The 23,006-nt window shown below is 37.0% G+C and overlaps 1 non-coding gene and 1 pseudogene across 1 annotated transcript; both read right to left on the bottom strand.

Annotated features, from left to right (window-relative positions):
• Positions 1-4,243: 4,243 nt before the first annotated feature.
• LOC124886936 lies at positions 4,244-4,362 on the bottom strand. Its single transcript, XR_007044332.1, has one exon. It is a non-coding gene; the product is annotated as a 5S ribosomal RNA (ribosomal RNA).
• A 564-nt stretch (positions 4,363-4,926) lies between these two features.
• The window catches only part of LOC107856649, a 23,127-nt pseudogene continuing 5,047 nt past the window's right edge, over positions 4,927-23,006 (bottom strand).

Raw genomic sequence — 23,006 nt, 5'->3', positions numbered from 1 at the left:
TGTTATTTCTTTTACTTTGATTATATTTAATATTTGTACTTTTTGTATGTTTCTTTTTTAATATTTTCGTTATACATAGTAACACTTTTGGTTCATGTTATAATTGTATTATAATTTATATATAAGGGGTACATAAATTTTGTCTATTTTCACTGTCAATATTTTTTTTTAAACTTACTTTTAAGTGGTCCTGTTTGGATAGATTTACTTTATCTGTTTTAATAAAAAATTAACGTCAACAATAATAAAATAAATGTGTCCTTTTTAAGGTTTCTTTTTCACTTTTCTTTGCCAAAAAATATACTTGTTTAACATCTACATTATTATATCTAGCTATACATACAAGAACATGTATGTATGTGTGAAGAAAATTAAACATTGAGCAATAAGGTGAAGAAGAGAAGAAGCATATTATTCATATTAATATGGTCCAGATACATAGTAGGATCGATCGATGGGTAGTGATCGAAAGAGGGTGTTGAAATCATTTATGACATGATCATTGAAGAATATTTGGAATTCAAGAATGTTATTATGGTACTTGTCTTTTAGAGCTTGTACAACTTGTTGCATTGCAATGAAAGTGTTTGGTCTAACTGAACATCCAAAATCTGCAATATGTAATGTATTGTGATGTCTAGCTTTTCAGCAATTGCATCTAACTCTTCTCTCTGCATGCAATTATAACATTGATGGATAGATTTTGTTGTTAAAGGGAATAAATTAAAGTTCAACTACTTTAGTATGTAACATCAATTACATATCCAGTATAATCTCAAAGATGGAGAGGTTGTTTCTGTTAGACCACCGGCTCAAAAGAGGTATTGCTTATTCCTGTCCGTTTAATAACAATATAATGAATATATATATATATGTGTGCGCGCGCGGAGGGGATGTTGCACTGTTCAACTCCATGCTTTGTCTATCAAATAGTGATTTTCTTTGGACAGTTAATTAAGAGACAAAGAAGAAGAAATTCCAAAGGACACATTTGATTTTACCATTTGTTGATATCATCAATCATATCAACATCAGGTTTGATTGGAAGGATTAAAAAAGTAAAAATAATGATCCATGCATAACATGTGCAGTGCACTTGGTTAGTTGTATAAGAAAAAAAATAATAATTTTGGTATAACTAATAAAAGACTATACCTTATATCTGTTGGGTTCGAAATCGAGAGGGCATCATGCAGAAGTTATTAGTTGCAAATCATTGTGGTGATAATTCAAGAGACACATAAAAACAATACTAAAAACTTAATATTATTATATTATTTATACAATCGGCCTACATATAAAACATAATATTAAAAACATAGAAACTAATGAGAGAGAAAATCTCCCCCTAAACAAAACTCTTAATTGACTACATTATGGATGTTATTGTGTTAAGGTATGAGAAGATGGGTTTTCTATTTATAGATGATCAAAATCTTTCCTCCAAGAAAGAGGTTTGCCAAATATGAAAAAGTTTTATATTTTTCTTTCAGGAAAAATAAAGTATCAGGGCAAAAATCCTAACAATATCTTGATAATATTAGAGTGTTTTGATCTAATTAAATCTATCTATTATCTCCTATCTTGACTAACTCCAATAATGAATCTTCGACCTCCTTGCTCTCCTATCTAGCTAAGGTCGTCATGTTCTTAGTGAGTTGAAAATGTGTTATACACATCCTATCTAATTACCTTTTTCTGATTCTTCCCTGGTCTACCTCGATCTTCTCAAATATATCACCATCAACGTCTCGCACCTCTTCACTGAAATATTATTCATACTCTTTCTTTACACAGGCTTTGATCATCTCAGCCTCGTTTTTCATATATATTGCCAAAACAATAGCTAAAGATAACCATCATATATATTTTCATGTGATCAATGCTAACAAGTTGTAAAAGGAAACAAATATATCTCCAATAGTTCGACAACCATTATAACCTTATATATTGTCCACAAATTCAATAAACAGTTATTTGATTTGATGCTTGTGCTTATATAGATCGATTCAACTATATAAAAAACGGCCAACAATAAAGATAACTTGATATATCGCTTTATATACAAAAAGATAACAGTAAAAAATTAAAAATAACCCTAACCCAGCCCATTTAACCCAACCCGGTCAAACCCATCTAAACCCGGTGAAACCCAGTTAAAAAATCAGTCAAACCCGGTTTAAAATATTAAAAAAAAAAACTTTTTTTCAATATACATTATATATACCCACCTATATAAATTATAAATACGTTAAATAATATATATACACTATCTATATATATAGTATATACTATATTAGAATTTAAAAAATATATACACATATACACAATTACACATATATACGCACCATCCAATATATATGTACCACTTTAAAGTTTAAATAAAATATACTACAATATATATACATTACAATCTATATATACATAGTTATATACTAATTTATAAAACATATACACATGTATACGTTAAACATACACATCTATACTAATTTATAAAACATATACACATGTATACGTTAAATATACACGTCTATAGAAGATATATACACATGTATACGCACCATTCAATGTATATATACTACTACTAATAAAACATACTACAATATATATACATTACAATATATATAGATATAGTTGTATATTAATTTATAAAACATATACACATGTATACGTTAAATATACACATCTATAGAAGATATATACACATGTATACACACCATTCAATGCATACGTACAACTTTAAATAAAATATACCACAGTATATATAGATATAGTTATATACTAATTTATAAAACATATACACATGTATACGTTAAATATACATGTCTATAGAAGATATATACACGTGTATACGCACCATTCAATGTATATATACTACTAATAATAAAATATACTACAATATATATACGTTACAATATACATATATATAGTTATATACTAATTTATAAAACATATACACATGTATACGTTAAATATACACGTCTATAGAAGATATATACACGTGTATACACACCATTCAATGTATATATGCCACTACTAATAAAATATACTACAATATATATACCAAATTATGGAAGTATCCGAAGGTTGCGACTTTAGAAACTTTTGCTCGTACTTTGTAAACGAAAAATTAAAAAATTAAAGTGAACACTTTAAGAAATTAAATAGATTGAATATTTGAGAATTGAGAATTGAGATTTGAGAGAGAATGGGAATTGAGAGAGTGAAAAATTGTATGAAAAATGATTTGAAGGTGTAGGGTATTTATAGAATTTTTTAGGGATTAAAAAATAATTTTTAATGTAAATTTTTTTTTTCTTTAAGAAATGGGCCCAAACTAGCCGTTTGGACCCAAAAACGACTATATAGCCATTGGGCCAACGGCTAGTTTGGCCCAAAACCCAAAAATTAACCGGTGGATTCGGGCCGGGTTAACCGAGCCCAAATTACAAAATAACCGGCCCGGGACCCGGAACCCTAAAGTCCTAGGCTTACTGGGCCGGGTCCAACCGGGTTGGGTCCTTTAAATGGCCCACTTGACAGGCTTAGTCCTAACAAAAGATGGTTTCAATCAAATAATTAATTGGTATTGTGTGGACAAAATTTGTATAGTAAATTATTGGAGATATTATTTTCCTTTATATTAGTACAATTTACAACCTTTTTGCACTTGTCGCAACTGTAACATGACTTGGACTTTATGGTTATCTTTTTTTTTGGTTTTCCAGCTGGTGTTCGGTACCCACATTGGAACCCGACTAATCCGTATTCGCGCCGGGTAGGGCCCCATTTGAGGGTAGAGCTCCCAACAGAGTTTTTCTCCATGCCGAGGATCAAACCATCGACTTCTGGTTAAGGGTGGAGCAACCCCATCCGCTGCACCACAACCCATGTTGATTACTTTATGGTTATCTTTAGTTACTATTTCTTTGGGTATCACAAACACATTTAGATGTAAGGTTTGACACTTTGACACCCTACCTTCAATCCATAGTTATTAGGACCTAAGATATAAAATATACCTACTTTGGTCCTCTCACTTGAGTAGTTAGGGCAGTTCAGTGCACTAAAGCTTCCGCAATACGCAGGGTTCGAAAAAGGGTCCCACCCACTAAGGTGTATTCTACGCAGTCTTACCTTGTATTTCTGTTGGAGGCTGTTTCCAAGTCTTGAACCCGTGACCTACTGTTCATATGACAACAACGTAACTTTACCAGCTACTCCAAGACTCTCCTTCAAAGAAGGGATGCAACACGAGAACTTTCCAGGGAGTCTCCCATCCTAACACTACTCTCGCCCAAGCACGCTTAGCTTCGAAGTTCTAATGGGATCCAATGCGTTAGTGTTGGTATGATCGCATCCTAAGTAGTCTTCTTGACAAAAAAAACCTATTTTCCATTGTGTGTACATTACTTTATCACCCCAAATGAAGGTCATCTCGATGAATGATCCTTTTATCATTTTAATATCATCTGAATACTGATAAAGAAATGAACCTTTGGCCTAACTCAACCTCAAAAGCTAGCTCATTAGGGGAGGATTGCCCAAGACCATATAAGGAGACCAAGGACCCTTTAACCCACCGATGTGAGACTCCAACAAATACATCCTTGGGATACATTTCTATTTTTTTTTCATAGAGGAATTAAAACATAAAACATATTAATGGGTAGAAGAAGAGCAAGAGAGGGAGGCAAATTAAGAACATATTAACAAAGAGAATTTTTAATTTTCATTGTGTATATATAGAGAACATAAAGTGAAAGAAATGAGAAAAAACACAAAAACATTAAAGAAAAACATAATTAGAAAGCTTGCTCGTACGATGTGCCACATCATATAATATATCGATTCCTTCACACTTAAAGTTTATTTGCACTTCAATGCGACAAATAATTGACTTGGTTTCTCGTAATTAACTTTCATTCATGTCAAAATTTCTTCACTTTTGAGAATAGTTCTTGCACAAGCTTCTTCTGCTATTTCACTTTCAAAGTGATTTATTATTAGTCCTTCTAAAACAGCCCTTAGATTTATCATTAAAGTCTTTACATAAGCCTCTTCCACAAGCTTTGATTTGGGATATGTCAATTCCATTATCTCAATACTAAAACAACCATTTTTCTCCACCACTTTAGTCATGTCTGCGGGAGAGGAAAATACATTGGCAAATTATCTTAATAAATCACTTAACTAATGACAATTATCTTAGATATAATCGCTCAATTTTACTTTGTAACAGAAAAATTATTCAATTGTTGTCATTTCACCAGTGAAGTCAATCAAATATTCTCACTTCACCTATAAAATCACTCAACTATCTTCACTTCGCCTTCAAAGTTAGGCCATATTTTCAGTAGATATTGTTAACGTGGAATATTTAAGCTTTTTTTTTTTTAATAAATAAATATTGTTAATGTGAAATCTTTAAGCCTTTTTAAAAAAAAAATAAAAATAAAGCACGCCAACATTTTGTAAAATCAAGTTTAAATTATTGTCAATGCTCACTTTACCGTCTATAGACTTTAAGTCAAAGTCGTATCACTTAAATCTTAACGAGGAAGTTAATTTTAAAAGCTAATTCAAACATCTCAATTATAAACAAAGACAGACAAATACCCCCGTTATCAATACTAAGTCAAAGTAGCATTATTACTCTGTTCACATATCCAATTAGTGAGCTCAAAAAATATAAAGAAAAGAAAAAGTATAAAATATAGATAAAGTTTGAATACCACTAATTAACAATGGACATGATTTCTCATAATTCGCTTTCATTCATGTCGAAATCTCTTCACTTTTAAGAATAGTCCTTGCACAAGCTTCTTCTGCTATTTTACTTTCAAAGTGACTTATTATTAGTCCTTCTAAAACAGCCCTTAGATTTATCATTAAAGTCTTTGCATCAGCCTCTTCTACAAGCTTTGATTTGGGATATGTCAACTCCATTATCTCAATACTAAAACAATCATTTTTCTCCGCCACTTTAGTCATGTCTTCAGGAGAAGGAAAATACATTGGCAAATTAAACGAGTCAAATAGAGATTCATCTAGCATTCCCTGCATAAAAAAAAGAAAGAAACCTCAATTTAGAATGTATGCTCATATGTTTTAGGGATAATACTCACAAAAATACTTGAATTTTGACCGGATTTCCAATTGAGCGCATACTGAACTTTGCGGGGGTCCTATTACCCCCTAGACTTTTTTTTTCATATTTTAATAACATATATCTGTCCAGTTGGACACGTGTAAATATGAGGTTGGATACACGTGTAAAAACGAGTTTTATTAAAAAAATCCACTTTATTTTTATTAAAAAAATTGGATATAGAGTTTCGGGGGAAATTAAATCCACTTTATTTTTATTAAAAAAATTATTTATTACAATAATTTTTTCAAGACCGAAAAAGAATATAATTGAAGCAACTAAAAAATATTAAAAATATAAAAAAATTGAACTATAAGTAGTAGGTTTAAATATTTTTATGGGTCAAAGTTGGGCATCATTATGAGCCCATTGGGTTGATGATTTATGATGGGTTCAGTTAGGCTGACTCAAATCAGTCCATCTTCAAAATCACTTTAGCCCAATCCATCAAAACATGAGCAAGTTGGGCTGGTCAAATAGGTTTGGGCTAATTTTGTCACACTGAAGCTTGAAAAAAGTGCTACAAAAAAAGGATTGACAACACTTTCTACAAGCATATTGTGGGTAGTTTGATGTAATTGTAGAACACATTTAGTGAAAGGTACGATGAAAAAGTTCAAAATATTAAAAAAATAGACAAATAAAAATTTCGATCTATGAGATGTGTCACATCACACCACAGACCTGAATTATATAATATATGAATTGTCACACCCCTTTTTTGACTCCAAAAGAAAGAATTTTAAGTTCGAAAGAGTTTTATTGTTAAGTGACAGAAAAATAAAAAATTTGTTTCGAAAAAAAAGGATTATTTACATTATTTTTTCTTATTTAGAGTCGCCACTTGGCATAATCCGGTGTGCCAAGTCGCCTTTGGAAAATCCTTTTTGAAATGGTTTTGACTCTTTAATACTGGTTTGCGAACAGAGATTCCGGCTAAGGAATTCTGTTGACCGAGGGGAAGGTGTTAGGCACCCCTTGATCCCGTGGTTTGACCATGATTGCTTGGTAGAGCGTATCGGCTAAATTAACATTACAAATGCATAAACCACTCAAAGCACGCAAAAACAATCACTCAAGCAAACAAAAACAAAATAATCCAAAATATAATGTCCAGTCCAATTATTACAACCCGAAATAAAAAAGGTACTGAAAGTAAACCTACGCTAATCCTAAACTAAGCTCCAATGCTTTACCCGATGCCTTGGGCCTTCATCACAAACCTCCTTTGCGTACAAGATACCTCGGGGCATTCCCCGGCGAATAAGTACATAAGGCCTCAGGGCATTCCCCGGCTAAGTAAATACATTTTTTTTTTCAGTACGAGAAAACGAAACTATTCAATAGAACTTCAATCACTCAACAAAATTTCAAACATTCAACAAAACATTTAATCCTAACTTTTCCTACCCAACCACGTTCTATCATGATACTATTGCGTTTAGTAACATCTACGAATCAGAATCAACCCTAATTTAACAACATTAATATCCAATTCAAATCAAACAAACTAATTAATCAACCCGAGTTAATATTCACTTCTGTCGAGTTTCCATCCCAACCCAAACCAATAAATCTTCAACTACCAAATCAATTTTTTAACTTGGTATCGAACATTAACCAACACGCAAATAAAGTGATCGATTAACCAACTTCTGTGATTCAGAAAACACCAAATCCAATAGAGAAAGATTTACACAATATCAATTCACCACACCACATATCAAAATTAAAAAAAATTACTAAAAGGGATCAGAAATGGACCTTTCGATATCGACTTTCGTTGATAATAAAGAAAACCCGAAATTGAAATTTCAAATGGAACCCCAATAGCCACGAACTCCGACTTTGATACTCAAACTAATCTCAATAGATTGGTCAATACAAACGAAAACCAAGTCCAAGAATCCGAAATGAGAATCAACAAACCTGAGCTAAATATAATGAGAACCAGAGAAATCTGTTCAAGATCCTAATAAGTTTCGAATGGAATCGAAAGCCAATCGAGATTCACTTGACTGCTTTACGATGCCGCGACTCCCGTAGCTTCAGTGATGACCGCAAACAAACAGAAACGTACCAGTTGTGCCGTATTCTGATGGGTTTAAACGGATTTGTGACAGTCTTGACGCACTTCCAACGAGTTTATTGCTAGAACAATAACGAAATAACGATACTCCCCTACCTCTCACGTCCCCTTCTGCTTCGTTTTCTCTCTCTATCATTGTTAAATCTCTTTCTCTACCTAGTTTTCTCTCGATCTACTCTCAATCTCACTGGGTGTGTGATTTTGTGTGTCAGTACGTGTTTTATGGTGAGATTTATGTGTGTGTATCGTTGGTGAGTGAAGGTGCCAGTGAGTAAAAATGAAGCTCTTTGCTGTGAGCTTTTATGGCAGTGATGATGGATGAAGAAGAAGCCAAAGGCAATGCTTCCAAAAAATGGCCTCCTATGGTGTATATATTGTTTATGTATATTCTGAGAGTGATGTGAATGAATGGAAAAATGGGAATTCCCCTTTCTAATAGTGTGTGGGACCCCCTTCTTTTCTTAAAGTGGAAAATCCATTTTTGGTCCTTTTTTCCATCTATATCTATGTATGGATATGTACATATATGTTAGGGATTTGGGGTAGGGTGACGTGGAGTAGAGTTTGTTAGGGTAGGGTAGGTAGGTGTCTTGTTTTGATTGGATAGGTTGTTAGGATAAAAATAAAATTAGTTAGGGGATTGTTATTTTTGTCATTTTGTGAAGGGATTATCACACGGGTTAGGGTACACGGTAGGATAAGGTAAAAAATAGGTAAAAACGATATCGGGGAGGGACAAAATTAGGTGTCTACATCATGCCCCCTTTGAATGTAAACACAAAGTGTTTTTAGACAAAGAAGTAGACAGCGAGACCAAATTTTGACCCGACCATTATTCAAAGAAAGAAACAGAAGGAAGAAGGACTACCGGGTCTTGACTTAAGATATCCTACCTACCCAAGTTATGAGAGAATCAAGTCACAGGTATTTCAAAGGATTGGAAGAGAAGTGGACTATACCGAGTTGGAGAGTCTAGTGAGGTTCTGGTCCGCGGCTCAGTCATTACATCAAAAAATAAAAATTACAAGTTAAAACATAAATAAAATTACAAAATCCTATCTATAAAGCTTCTGTTGGCTCTTGTCTCGACTTTTATCACCCTATTCTTCAGGCGGGCTCCTGACTTGCCATTTCTTCCAACTTGTTGCTTGGCTTTCAATTGCTTCGCTTTGTTGCTTGAATTTTCATTTCTTCACTCTGTTCTCCAGGTGGGCTCCTGACTTGCTATTCCATCACTTTGTTTCTTGACTTTTCATTTCTTCACTCTGTTCTCCAGGCGGGCTCCTGACTTGCTATTTCATCACCCTGTTCTTCAGGCGGGCTCCTGAAACCTAAAATTAAAACTAGAACGAAAATTATCCCAAACAAAATTATAGTAAAGTAGTATTTCATTTTTGAAAGCATTGTCCCATTTTCCGGGAGGGTCCTGAACAGAAAGTAAAGTCCCATTTTACAGGAGGGTCCTAAACTGAAAGTAAATTCCCATTTTCCAGGAGGGTCCTGAACATAAAGTAAATTCCCATTTTTCAGGAGGGTCCTGAATTGAAAGTAAATTCCCATTTTCCAGGAGGGTCCTGAACATAAAGTAAAATTTCATTTTTCAGGAGGGTCCTGAGCAGAAAATAAATTCCCATTTTTCAGGAGGGTCCTGAACATAAAGTAAATTCCCATTTTTCAGGAGGGTCCTGAACATAAAATAAATTTCCATTTTTTAGGAGGATCCTGAACATAAAGTAAAATTCCATTTTTCAGGAGGGTCCTGAATTGAAAGTAAATTCCCATTTTCCAGGAGGGTCCTGAACATAAAGTAAATTCGCATTCTTTAGGAGGGTCCTGAACATAAAGTAAAATCCCATTTTTCAGGAGGGTCCTGAATTAAAAGTAAATTCTCATTTTCCAGGAGGGTCCTGAGCATAAAATAAATTCCACGGATGTGGATTTCCAATGGTAACTGAATTAAGTGAAGCGAATTTGCCCCTATTTCAACAAAGAAAATTTGTCAGTTAAAAACTTAGTGGTGGCTTGCAGCTCTTGGCTTCTCAGGTATCTGTCCCAGCACTCGTTCCTTTCATCTTTGTTCCAAATCTCTAACACTTGACCTGTCTTGCCGCATCATTGAATTGGATCCAGATTGAGGGAAACGGGTTTTGACTCGAACAATGGGTTTCTATTTTACCATGCCTCTGAGGTGCACCCTTTTCCCAAATCTGAATGCTTCCACGACTCCAACAGCCTATCGGTTGATAGACTTCCTTTGTTTCGTGTTGAATTACGATCATATTTCTTTCCTGTGTTGTTCCTTGGCTTTTCCTCATATAATTGAAAAGACTGGTAGTAAATTTTGAAATCCTTTCTCTCTTGTTTTGACACAGACTTGACTTAAAATGTAAAGAAACGATGGTGACTTTTATTTTAATAAATGACAATAAAAAGACAAAAAGCATGAATATGTAAATGCAAGAAAAGGGCAATGTCCCATATTCAAAAAGAAAACTTATCTGAATATGACAACTAACTCCAATGAGTATGACATGCATTTTGGATTGAGCTGCCTGATCTTCCTATCCAAACTCCCCATTTGTTGTTGAGTTCGTGCCTTTGCCGCTGAGCCGCTTCTTCAAATCCATTGGACTCATACATCACATTCGATTGACGACATCTTAAAAGACTTTCACCAACAAATCTCTTTCTTTTCACTTTTCACCTTTCTCTTGAACTCGCCATCGCCTTACGATGCCCGTGAGGGTTTTCACCAATAAGACTCTCTCATTTTTATTTCTCTCCACTCACCATCGCCTTATGGTGTCTGCGAGGGTTTTCACCAATAAGACTCTCTCATTTTTATTTCTCTCAACTCACTATCGCCTTATGATACCCACGGGGGTTTTCACCAATAAGACTCTCTCATTTTTGTATTTCTTTTCTGATTTCTTGTGCTAAGGGAGACAAGTGGTACCTCACAATGTATCATCATATCCATTGCATGCTTAGCCTTAACATTATCAACAATTGATCTGAAGGACTTTCTTTGGTTGTAACTTGACTTTTGGATAAGGTTAGAAAAAGATGGCAAGAGGTTCAAACGACACTTGAAGTGGGGGTGGGACTTACAACTTTTGGAATCAACTCAAACAACACATTAACTCATGCCTCAGTTTTTGTTGACTGGGTGAATCTTAAATCTTTATTTGGTTGGACCGAGCCCAAAATAGGGCAGCCTACGTATCTCACTCCCGAGAGAGGAGAATCAGGTCACACATTTTTTCTTTTTATTTTTGAACTCTTTCTTTTATTATTATTTTCTTGACTTTTATCTTTGACTCTATTTTGATTCCAAAAGAGGGATATGAAAGAAAATTAAAACAAAGCTCAAACGGGTAAACAAAGGTTGACACGATGTTTGGATAGAAGAATAAAATGCCTTCATTATATCAATCTTAAAAAATGCAAGTACTAAACATGCAATAAAATCAACAAAAGATAAAATATCATACATAATATCTTTTGACCGCATCGGCATTGATAGCCATTTCCACCATTTTGCCTTCAGTATCTGTCAAATATAAGGCTCCATTGGGCAACACTTTCTTCACAATGAAGGGACTTTGCCAGTTAGGGGAGAACTTGCCTTTCGCTTCAACCTGGTGAGGAAGGATACGTCTTAATACCAACTGACCAACTTCAAAATTCCTGGGACGAACCTTTTTGTTATACGCTCGAGCCATCCTCCTCTGATACAACTGGCCATGACACACAAACGTTAGCATTTTTTCCTCAATCAAACTCAAATGTTCCAGTCGAGTTTTTACCCTTCGTCATCATCAATCTCTGCTTCTACAATGACTCGAAGAGAGGGAATTTCAACCTCTGCAGGGATGACTGCTTCTGTCCCATACACCAATAAATATGGAGTTGCCCCTGTTGAAGTGCAAAAAGTGGTGCGATAACCTAGAAATGCAAATGGCAACTTTTCATGCCACTATCTAGACCCTTGTACCATTTTTCGCAGTATCTTTTTTATATTTTTATTGGCGGCTTCTACAGCACCATTGGCCTTTGGGAGATATGGAGTAGAATTTCGATGTGCGATCTTAAACTGTTGACACACTTCTTGCATCAAATGACTATTGAGATTGACAGCATTGTCTGTAATGATCATCTTAGGAATTCCAAATCTACAAATGATATTGGCATGAACAAAATCTACCACAACCTTCTTTGTCACTGACTTGAAAGTTACTGCTTCTACCCACTTTGTGAAGTAGTCAATGGCTACCAAAATGAATCTATGTCCATTTGATGCCTTCGGCTCAATCGGTCCAATCACATCCATTCCCCAAGCCACAAATGGCCATAGAGCGTCCATTGCATGCCACTCAATAGGAGGAGAACATATCAGATGGCCGTGTACCTGACATTGATGACACTTTCGAACAAATTGAATAAAATCCCTCTCCATAGTAAGGCAGTAATAACCTGCTAGAAGAATCTTCTTTGATAATACATGACCGTTCATATGCGACCCGCATACTCCAGAGTGTATTTCAACCATGATTTCCGAGGCTTCTCTTACATCTACACACCTCAAAAGTCCTAGATCTAGGGTTCTCTTATATAAGATTCCCTCACTTAAGAAAAATCCACTAGCCAAATGCCTAATAGTCCTCTTTTGATCATTGGTGGCATATGCTGGGTATTCTCCTGACTGAATGTATCGCTTGATATTCAAGAACTAGGGTTTTCCATCGAGCTCTTCTTCAACCGTATTATAGTAAGCATGCTGATCACGACTTTGTATATGCACTGGATCGATGTAGGCTTTATCAGGATGTTGGAGCATTGAAGACAGAGTGGCTAAAGCATCAGTAATTTCATTATGAATCCTTGGAATATGCCTAAATTTTACTAACACAAACCGTTGACATAGCTCCTGCAAGCATTGTCGATACGGGATGAGCTTTAAATTTCGCGTCTCCCAATCGCCTTGAATTTGATGGACGAGCAAATCCGAATCTCCCAACACCAATAATTCTTGGACTCTCATATCAACAGTTAAGATCAAACCAAGAATGCAGGCTTCATACTCTGCCATATTGTTAGTACAGTAAAATCGAAGTTGTGTTGTTACCGAGAAATGTTGTCCTGATTCAGAGATAAGAACCGCACCTATTCTGACTTCTTTCATATTGACAGCTCCATCGAAGAACAACTTCCAACCTGGATCAGCATCTATAACAAATTCATCGACACACGACACTTCTTCATCAGGAAAATATGTCTTTAATGGCTCATACTCTTCATCGATGGGATTCTCAGCAAGATGATCTGCCAAGGCTTGGGCTTTCATGGCGGTTTGAGTCACATATACAATGTTGAACTCGGTAAGCAATATTTTCCACTTTGCCAATCGACCTGTCCGCATAGGCTTTTGAAAGATATACTTCAAAGGATCCATGCGGTAGATGAGATAAGTAGTATAGGATGAGAGATAATGCTTCAACTTCTGTGATACCAAAGTTAGGGCACAACACATCCTTTTAAGAAGAGTATACCTGGCCTCATATGTGGTGAACTTCTTGCTCAGATAATAAATAGCCTGCTCCTTTTTACCTGTGACATCATGTTGACCCAGGAAACAACTGAAAGAATTGTCCATGACTGATAAATATAAGATCAAAGGCCTACCAGGCTCCGGGGGTACCAGCACGGGCGGATTTGACAAATATCTTTTGATTCGATCGAATGCTTCCTGACATTCTTCAGTCCATTTTACCGCAACACTCTTTTTCAGCAACTTGAATATGGGATCACAAGTGGTTGTGAGTTGAGCAATAAACCTGCTAATGTAGTTCAGTCTACCAAGAAAACTCATCACCTCCGTCCTATTCTTGGACGGGGGCAAATCCTGAATGGCTTTGATTTTCGAAGGATCCAATTCAATCCCCCCACAGCTGACTACAAACCCCAACAGCGTTCCAAACGAAACTCTAAATACATATTTTGCCGGGTTGAGCTTGAGATTATACCTGCAAAGCCTTTCAAAGAACTTTCTTAAATCTTTAACATGGTCGGACCGACTTTTTGACTTAATAATCACATTATCCACGTAGACCTCAATATCCTTATGCATCATATCATAAAACATAGTGGTCATGGCTCTCATGTATGTTGCTCCAGCATTCTTCAAACCGAATGGCATCACTCGATAACAATAAGTCCCCCATGGTGTGATAAAAGATGTCTTCTCTGGGTCTTTATCATCCATAATGATCTGGTGATATCCGGTATAGCAATCCACAAAAGAGGCAACCTTGTGTTTAGCACAGTTGTCTAGCAAAATATGGATGTTGGGCAGTGGAAAATCATCTTTCGGACTTGCTCTGGTCAAATCACGGTAATCAACACATACTCAAATTTTTCCATCTTTCTTTGGTACGGGAACAACATTGGATAACCACATGGGATAACGAGCCACTCGAATTACTTTGGCTTTAAGTTGTTTCATGATTTCCTCTTTGATTTTAATACTTACATCAGTTTTAAACTTCCTCAACTTCTATTTGACAGGAGGGAATGCGGGGTCAGTTGGCAATTTGTGAGCCACTAATTCAGTTCTTAAACCAGGCATATCATCATAAGACCATGCAAAAACATCCTTATAATCAATTAATGCTTGAATAATTCCATCTTTTAGCTGTGGCAAAGCATGTACACTGATTTTAGTTTCCCTAACATCTTCTTGATTCCCTAAATTTATTGGCTCAGTCTCATTCAAATTAGGATTCGGTTTGTCTTCAAACTGTTCCAACTCTTTGTTTATTTCTTCTAGTGCTTCTTCTTCATCATATTCCCCATCCTGCTTCATTACATCTTGATTATTTTGGATTTTAAGATCAGGCTGAAAATTTCGCATGTATGTCATGTCATTAGAATTAGCATAAAGAGAACTGTATATTTAAAAAAAAGAAAAATAAAATATATTAGACACGAAACAAAAGGGACATTGCATTTTATTAAATAAAAAGATAGAAGGGTTTAAGCATAGATGCCAACATAACATAAACAAACTAAAATCCGAATTACAACCCTGAAATAACCCAGATAAATAGAAAGAAAAACAAAATAAACTACTAAAACTCCCTTCTGACGGGGAGAGGAGTGGCTTCCCAATTATTGAGCCGGACAGCTGGACCTATGAATTGCACGTCTTCCATACTGGTACCTTCTTCTGCTTCGACCATATCAACTTCAATAAAAAGGTTCTGGCAGTCATCAACCAATTCAACTTCAAATTCCACATGCTTCGTGACACCGCTCTTAATAAATGATTCACTGAGTAGTGGCATTGGGCGAGGGAGTGACCATGTTTTCTTTTTCCTTCCCTTGGCTTTTTTCAGATCTTCCATCGTAGGCTCAAATCCCAAACCAAACGTGCCCATGTTCTTACTCGGATATATGGGAAGAACTATACCGTGCAGAGACGCTCCCAAACCCTTTCCTGGCTCAAATCCGTATTTCCAAATTTCACTCACCATCAAGATAGAAGTGGAAGACAATTGCGGTCCTGGTATAGCCTGCCATTCAAGAATACGATTCACTGGCACTGTATCAAAAATTTGATAGACGAATGTCTCCTCTACGTTATTTGCTTCAATAAGAGACAAGGGAGAATCTTTGCAGGCGGACAAATCTCCTTCATCATGAATAACCACTTCTTTCCTATCATGTTCAAACTTAATCATTTGGTGCAGTGTAGATGCAACCGCCTTGGCCTTGTAGATCCACGGCCTTCCCAACAACAGATTGTAAGAGGAGTCTACGTTCAATACTTGGAACTCTATGGCAAATTCAATAGGCCCTATGATCAACATTAGTTCTATTTCGCCAATGGAGTTTGATTTTGAACCATCGAGTGATGTAGAAATCTTCATACTTCACTGTAATGTAAAGGCCCAGGTTATGCCCTGTGCCTTCAACAGGCAATTTATCGCCAGAAAAGCTGATTTGATTGACCTCAAAGATTTTTCTGACCATTTTCTCAAGCTGATTTATTGTAATCTCCCTAGGAACATATGCTTCATTTAATACCTTCAGTAAAATATCACGATGCTCCTTGGAGTGCAACAACAAAGATAAGAGGGAAATTTGAGCAGGGATTTTCTTCAACTGGTCTATTATTGAATACTCTAGCAATTTCATCTTTTTCAAAAATTCTTCGGCTTCTTCTTCGGTGATAGGCTTTTTGATAGATGACGGTCCACTCACAATTGGCTTGGACTTTCTTAAACTTTTAGGCACGAAGCATCTTCCTGACCTAGTCAAACCCCCTACCTCATCTATATCTTCCACTACTTTTTTCGCATGATAGGTCATCACAGTCTGCCCATAATTCTAGGAACCCTTTTCGTATCAACTATTGGAGGTTGGGTCACCGGTTTAAGGACAATAGGCGCTGCCAGTGCTCCTTTCACCGTCAATATGGGCTGACTCAGAGCTCTTACCACTGTCAACTTAGGTTTATTCTGACTTAAATCAACATACCTTCTGGTGCCTTGTACTGTGATCAGGGGTTTCTTTATGCTTTCTTGGGCTTTATTTTCTCTCATTCCTTCCTGGCTTAATGATATTGCTTTCAAAGACTCTTCTACATTCACCGATCTCTCCTCAATGGTATGTACCGTGAAAATAGGCTTTAACACCTTTAAGACTCTTTCCCATCATATATCAATTCTAATATATTGGTTTCAGCATGGGTTGGCAGCAGATTCTGGTTAATGTTTGGACTCTCCGGGGCCTGGACCAGCATTTGATTTATGTCAATTAAATCTTGGACAGCTCTCTTTAAATTCCAGCATTTCTTGATATCATGGCCTGGCATGTGAGAGCAGTATGGAGACCTTAAAGAATAATCGAGATTCCTCGGCGGTGGGTTTGAAAGCCTTTCTTGAATTGGGCTTAAGACCTTCAACTTTCTCAACCTATTAAACAAGCTAGCATATGACTCCCCAAGAGGTGTGAATTGATTTTTGACCGCTTTCTCTTTCTTATACTCGGGCCTAGGTTAAAAACCGGGTCTGGAGGGGTTTTGGTAATTCGGTGGAGCGGATGGGAGATTTTGTGGAGCTTGCACACGCTATTACAGGTAAGAAGGGGTTTGGGCATATGGCTGCGTGCTATATACTGGGTACGGGGATGGTGGAGTGGAATATAAAGGATTTTATAGAGGGTAGTAATGGTGGGGAGGAATATATAGAGCTTGGGCGTAGACTTGGGCTTGGGATTGGGGATACGGGCGAGGTGGTCTTTTGGGATAGGAATGGATTCCACCTACGACAGTCGCCACGTCCTCTTTCTTTTTTTTTACCTTCGAATGTGCCAGATCCACCTTGAATTGCTTGTGTGGTGGCTTTTAATGCGGCAAAACTCACTATTCAGCTGGTCTTGATTCTGTCCTCTATCATCTCCCCCATTTTGAAGACTTTAATAAAAGACTTTCCCATTGCTGGAAGTAAATGTTGAAAATAGGTCTCATCCTGTGCCTGAATGAAACCTCTACCAACTTACTTTCTTTCATTGGAGGCTTTACCCTTGCGGCCTGTTCACGCCACCTTATTGCGTATTCCCTAAAACCTTTAGTGCTTTTCTTCTTCATGTTGGCCAAGGATTTTTCGTCCAGAATCAGGTCGATGTTATACTGAAAATGTTGAACAAATTCAGAAGCTAAGTCATCCCAGCTGTTCCACTTGTCGATATCTTGATCGATAAACCATTCTGAAGCCAGATTAGAAAGACTCCCGCCAAAGAAGGCCATGAGCAGCTCTTCCCTTCCTCTTGCAGCCCTCAACTGGTTGCAATAATGTCTCAAGTGTTCCACGAGATCACCGTGCCCTGCATACTTCTCGAACTTGGGCATTTTAAAATCGAGGGAAAGGTTGATGTCTGGGAACATGCAAAGATCTTTATAGGAAACACTCTTATAATCTTCGATTCCCTGCAAATTTTTCATAGACTGTTCTAAACTTTTCAACTTCCGTGCTATGATTTCCTATTCCTCTGTTGTGACAGGTTTCTCTGTATCAAATGGAAATGCAGGTGGCTGAGTGTACCCATACGGTTCATTCATTTTCAAAGTAAGCTCCGGGGCATAATACTGACTATCTGGAACCTTCAATACCGGCTCACTTGCAGACCTAGGAAGCCCCATTATGGGACGCATAGCATATATGGGAGCTTCAGGTGGTGTCGGAGCCACGAATACCGGTGTGATCGGTAGCGCCAGGTGAGTAGCGGGTCTTGATTGGGGAGCTGCCAAGGGCACACCAGAACTGCCAGGATAATAATGTCTCGGAGTGAATCCTGGCGCGTGCTCAGGTGACTCAGTAGGAGCAGAGAATTGCGCCTGATAGAGCGGTGGGCAATTAAAGTTATTCCCAAGACCTTCAGGGAGCGGAGGAGGAGGCATTCCGCTGGCCCATGCCCGGTGCAACTCCATCAATTGTTGCCTGAGCCTTACTACCTCATCATTGTGTTCTGAACTTTCTTTCCTGTGATCCTGATCTGGGTCAATGAGCGAATTTTCAATCTCCCTGCTAGCCATGGCAAGCTTTGCTTTGGATCTAGTGAAGTATGGGTGACTAGCCAGAGTGCTGCAAACCTACCACTGTTATCTGAAAGAACATGCTCATCAAAGATGACATCCGTTAGGATCAGGGCACACGACAAGCATGGGAATCACATTGGTAAAATTGTCCTAAATTCATGTTCATTTCTACCAGCTTTTGAGGGTAGCGAGGTCATTTTAACATCATCCCGATTTTTATCTACACTTATTTTTATCTACACTTATTATTATTATAATTATTTATTATATTTTTTTTCTTTCCCTCTCACTTTTTTTTTGTATCAATCTCTGTTCTTTTCCTTTCTTGTCTCATCATCCTTTCTTTCTTTTCTTCTCTCGCTATCTACCTTTATTTTATCATTTTTTATGGCTTTTGCTTTTATTTTTTTAAAAAAATGAAAAACAACGAAACAAAATGATTAGATCGAACCCAAAAGCAGGTTGCCTACGTATTATGTTATACATGAACCAGATCTTGCATAGTTCGGGCAGCATATGCAAAAACATTACATAATTGAATTTTTTTTTTCGCAAAAACGAAAACAAACAAACAAAAGAAAGACGTAACCTCATAACATTTAATGAAAGAAAGAAACAAAACATGCAACGAATTTAGGACCGCTTTAAAAACTAAACAACAAATACAAAATAATATTCTAGACCCCTAAGACGACATATTCCTGCCTTATGAGGAGTGCACTTGGAAAGATTATCGTGACACCTTTCTACCGTCTTGAACAAATATGCTAACTGAACTCTCAGTGCATCCACTTTGGACCCCGCACTTTCATCCTAATGTTCATCAACTATGCATTCTTCCTGTATTCTCCCTCTAAGCTGCGCTGGTAAGGGTTGACTGATACCCCGAGGGACAGATTCAAGCCAGACCCCATATCCCTGAGTGTACCCCGGATTATTCAAACTTTCTTTGAGAGTGTCCACACCTAGCTTTGTTGCATGCTTACAAAATTGCTCGTATTTGTTTTCACCTAAGGCTTGGTCCTTGAAGTACTCAACATCGTTTAGAAGATCCACTACTGGTGGCACGTCCTGCGGCCTATCCAACTGGTGCATTACCCTAGAAGGACTGTATGGTATAGTGCAATTAAGCCCTAACATAACTAAAAGGGGCTGCATTTGACAACCAAACAAGATTATCTTTGGTCGAAGCCACAAACACGTCCACAAAATGTTATCCCCGGTTCTTGACTCAAGAAATTCAATCCAAGCGTTGACTCCCACGGGTAGCAAAAATTTATCCAAACGCAACCTGAGGTCCATGGCTTTCACTCGATTGGGAATACAACGATCTACCACGTCTGGTCTAACTAAATAAGGCGCATGAAAATGCTCCATCATCCATAACTGCAATATCAGGTTACTACCCTTAAAAAATCTCACCCCCCCTTCACTTCGGTTAAAGCCTTATATATTTCTGTTAAGATCATGGGTATGAGCCCTCACCACAGATTGCAAATGTGTATTAATACGTCTTTCTTCTAGCGGAAACACTAAAGTACCTAACAAAGCGAGGGTGAAGACTTCAAGATGCTTTCTCTCCCACTTCTCCTTAGTCATATGAAATTCATCCCAAAAGCAATCAAAACCTTCCGAGGGCCTGAATCTAGCGAACAAAAAATCTAAGGAAATCCACGAATCACTTAAACAACCCAAACGCATACCCTTACTTTTTAAACCACAAGACTGCAAAAATCTCACACCAGTATGATTTCGTGCTCGGATCATATCCTTCTCGATATAGGGCAAATGCAACAAACCAGATATTTCTGCCAAAGTAGGAGTCATTTCACATTCCCCAAACCTGAAAACCAAACTACTTGGATCCCAAAAGGTCAACAAAGCCTCTATTAAATTTGGACGAGGGGTAACATGCAGAAGTTTCGTAAGATCACCTAATATTTTAATCAGTTTCTGCTGATCAACATAGTTAAACATTTCCCACCACTTGATTAACTTTTTGGGCACGTTGACAACCAGCAGGACTCTAGACTTGGTGGACAAATCCATTCTATAATAACACATAAGACGCTATCTCAAAAAATTCGACAGGAGTAGAAGATTCCCAACCCTTGAGATTTTTGACGCAAACATATGTCGATAGGACAGACCACTTCATGACTCCAATTTGCCGAACAGAAGTACTGAGAAAAATTAGTCTACTTTGTTAACAACTCTAGATTACGGGGAGAGAGACCTAGGCTAATAATAAGACAAAGGCCAACACAAAGATTACCGGACCCACCGAGGGTTGCCTATGTATCCCAACTTGAGGGAAGGGAATCAGGTATGCGTAGTTCATTCAGATTGGACAATTAACGATTAGCTAATAAATTGACCCTAACTTAAGAGACACAACAAAAAACAAATGAATAAAAACTTATTGGATTTTCAACTAGACACTTCAACTAAGACTAACACCACCAATTATGAAGAAAAATCTTTTTGGTATTTTTGCTTTTGACAAACAAGTAGAAAAGGCAAACAAAAACCTTTTTTTTCTTTTTTTTTTGAACTTACGGTACTTTGAGAAGATAAATACAAAACGTAAAAAAAAATCTTTTTGAGTTTTTGGATTGTGAAGAACAAAAGCCATAAAGATAAATGCAAAACGTAAAAAAAAAATCTTTTTCGTTTTTGCCTACACACCTTACTCCTAATTTTTTTTTAATCAGTCCGTCAAATGACCACGTTACCTTTAAAGATGCAACAGTTAGCACGTCGGGATGCCTTAGAGGTGAGTCTCCTACAAAGGACCATGTGGGTCCCGCTAGGTCTCAGTATGATGCACATAAGCATGACCTAAAGGCTGACCTATGTTGTGGTTCACTAACAAGGCTGTTCGGGGGAGTGTATGGTCAATAGAGGCTGCTTTGCTTTTCACCTACTCCATAACACCGACAGCTCCCCCCCTAAAATAAGGGTGACTCAACTAGAGGTCGTGTACAACACGTGCACTATGGACTTGTTGCAGAAAGAAGGCCTGGGGGTAGACACATGATGCCAGATATAAAAGCGGCAACACATAGGATAAATACTGTACACAAAAAGCACGAAAACAATCCATAATGATAAGAAAATAACACCAAACAACACAAACAAAATGTTTATACACCCATAGTGTCAAACAAAGCCGATACGACTCCAAAATAAGCTCGAATTCTGAACAAGTCCCCAGCAGAGTCGCCAGAGCTGTCACACCCCTTTTTCGACTCCAAAAGAAAGAATTTTAAGTTCGAAAGGGTTTTATTGTTAAGTGACAGAAAAATAAAAAATTTGTTTCGAAAAAAAGGATTATTTACATTATTTTTTCTTATTCAGAGTCGCCACTTCGCATAATCCGGTGTGCCAAGTCACCTTTGGAAAATCCTTTTTGAAACAGTTTTGACTCTTTAATACTGGTTTGCGAACAGAGATTCCGGCTAAGGAATTCTATTGACCGAGGAAAAGGTGTTAGGCACCCCTCGATCCCGTGGTTTGACCACGATCGCTTGGCAGAGAGTATCGGCTAAATTGACATTACAAATGCATAAACCACACAAAGCACGCAAAATCAATCACTCAAGCAAACAAAAACAAAATAATCCAAAATATAATGTCCAGTCCAATTATTACAACCCGAAACAAAAAAGGTACTGAAAGTAAACCGACGCTAATCCTAAACTAAGCTCCAATGCTGTACCCGATGCCTTGGGCCTTTATCACGAACCTCCTTTGCGTACAAGATACCTCGGGGCATTCCCCAGCGAATAAGTACATAAGGCCTTGGGGCATTCCCCAGCTAAGTAAATACATTTTTTTTCAGTACGAGAAAACCAAACTATTCAATAGAACTTCAATCACTCAACAAAATTTCAAACATTCAACAAAATATTTAATCCTAACTTTGCCTACCCAAACCACGTTCTATCATGATACTATTGCGTTTAGTAACATCTACGAATCAGAATCAACCCTAATTTAACAACATTAATATCCAATTCAAATCAAACAAACTAATTAATAAACTCGAGTTAATATTCACTTCTGTCGAGTTTCCATCCCAACCCAAACCAATAAATCGTCAACTACCAAATCAATTTTTTAACTTGGTATCGAACATTAACCAACACGCAAATCAAGTGATC

This window comes from Capsicum annuum, chromosome 8, assembly GCF_002878395.1.
Source record: "Capsicum annuum cultivar UCD-10X-F1 chromosome 8, UCD10Xv1.1, whole genome shotgun sequence".
Lineage (NCBI taxonomy): Eukaryota > Viridiplantae > Streptophyta > Magnoliopsida > Solanales > Solanaceae > Capsicum > Capsicum annuum.
Note: the sequence above shows the minus strand (reverse complement) of the source record. Positions and strands in the feature narration are given on the sequence as shown.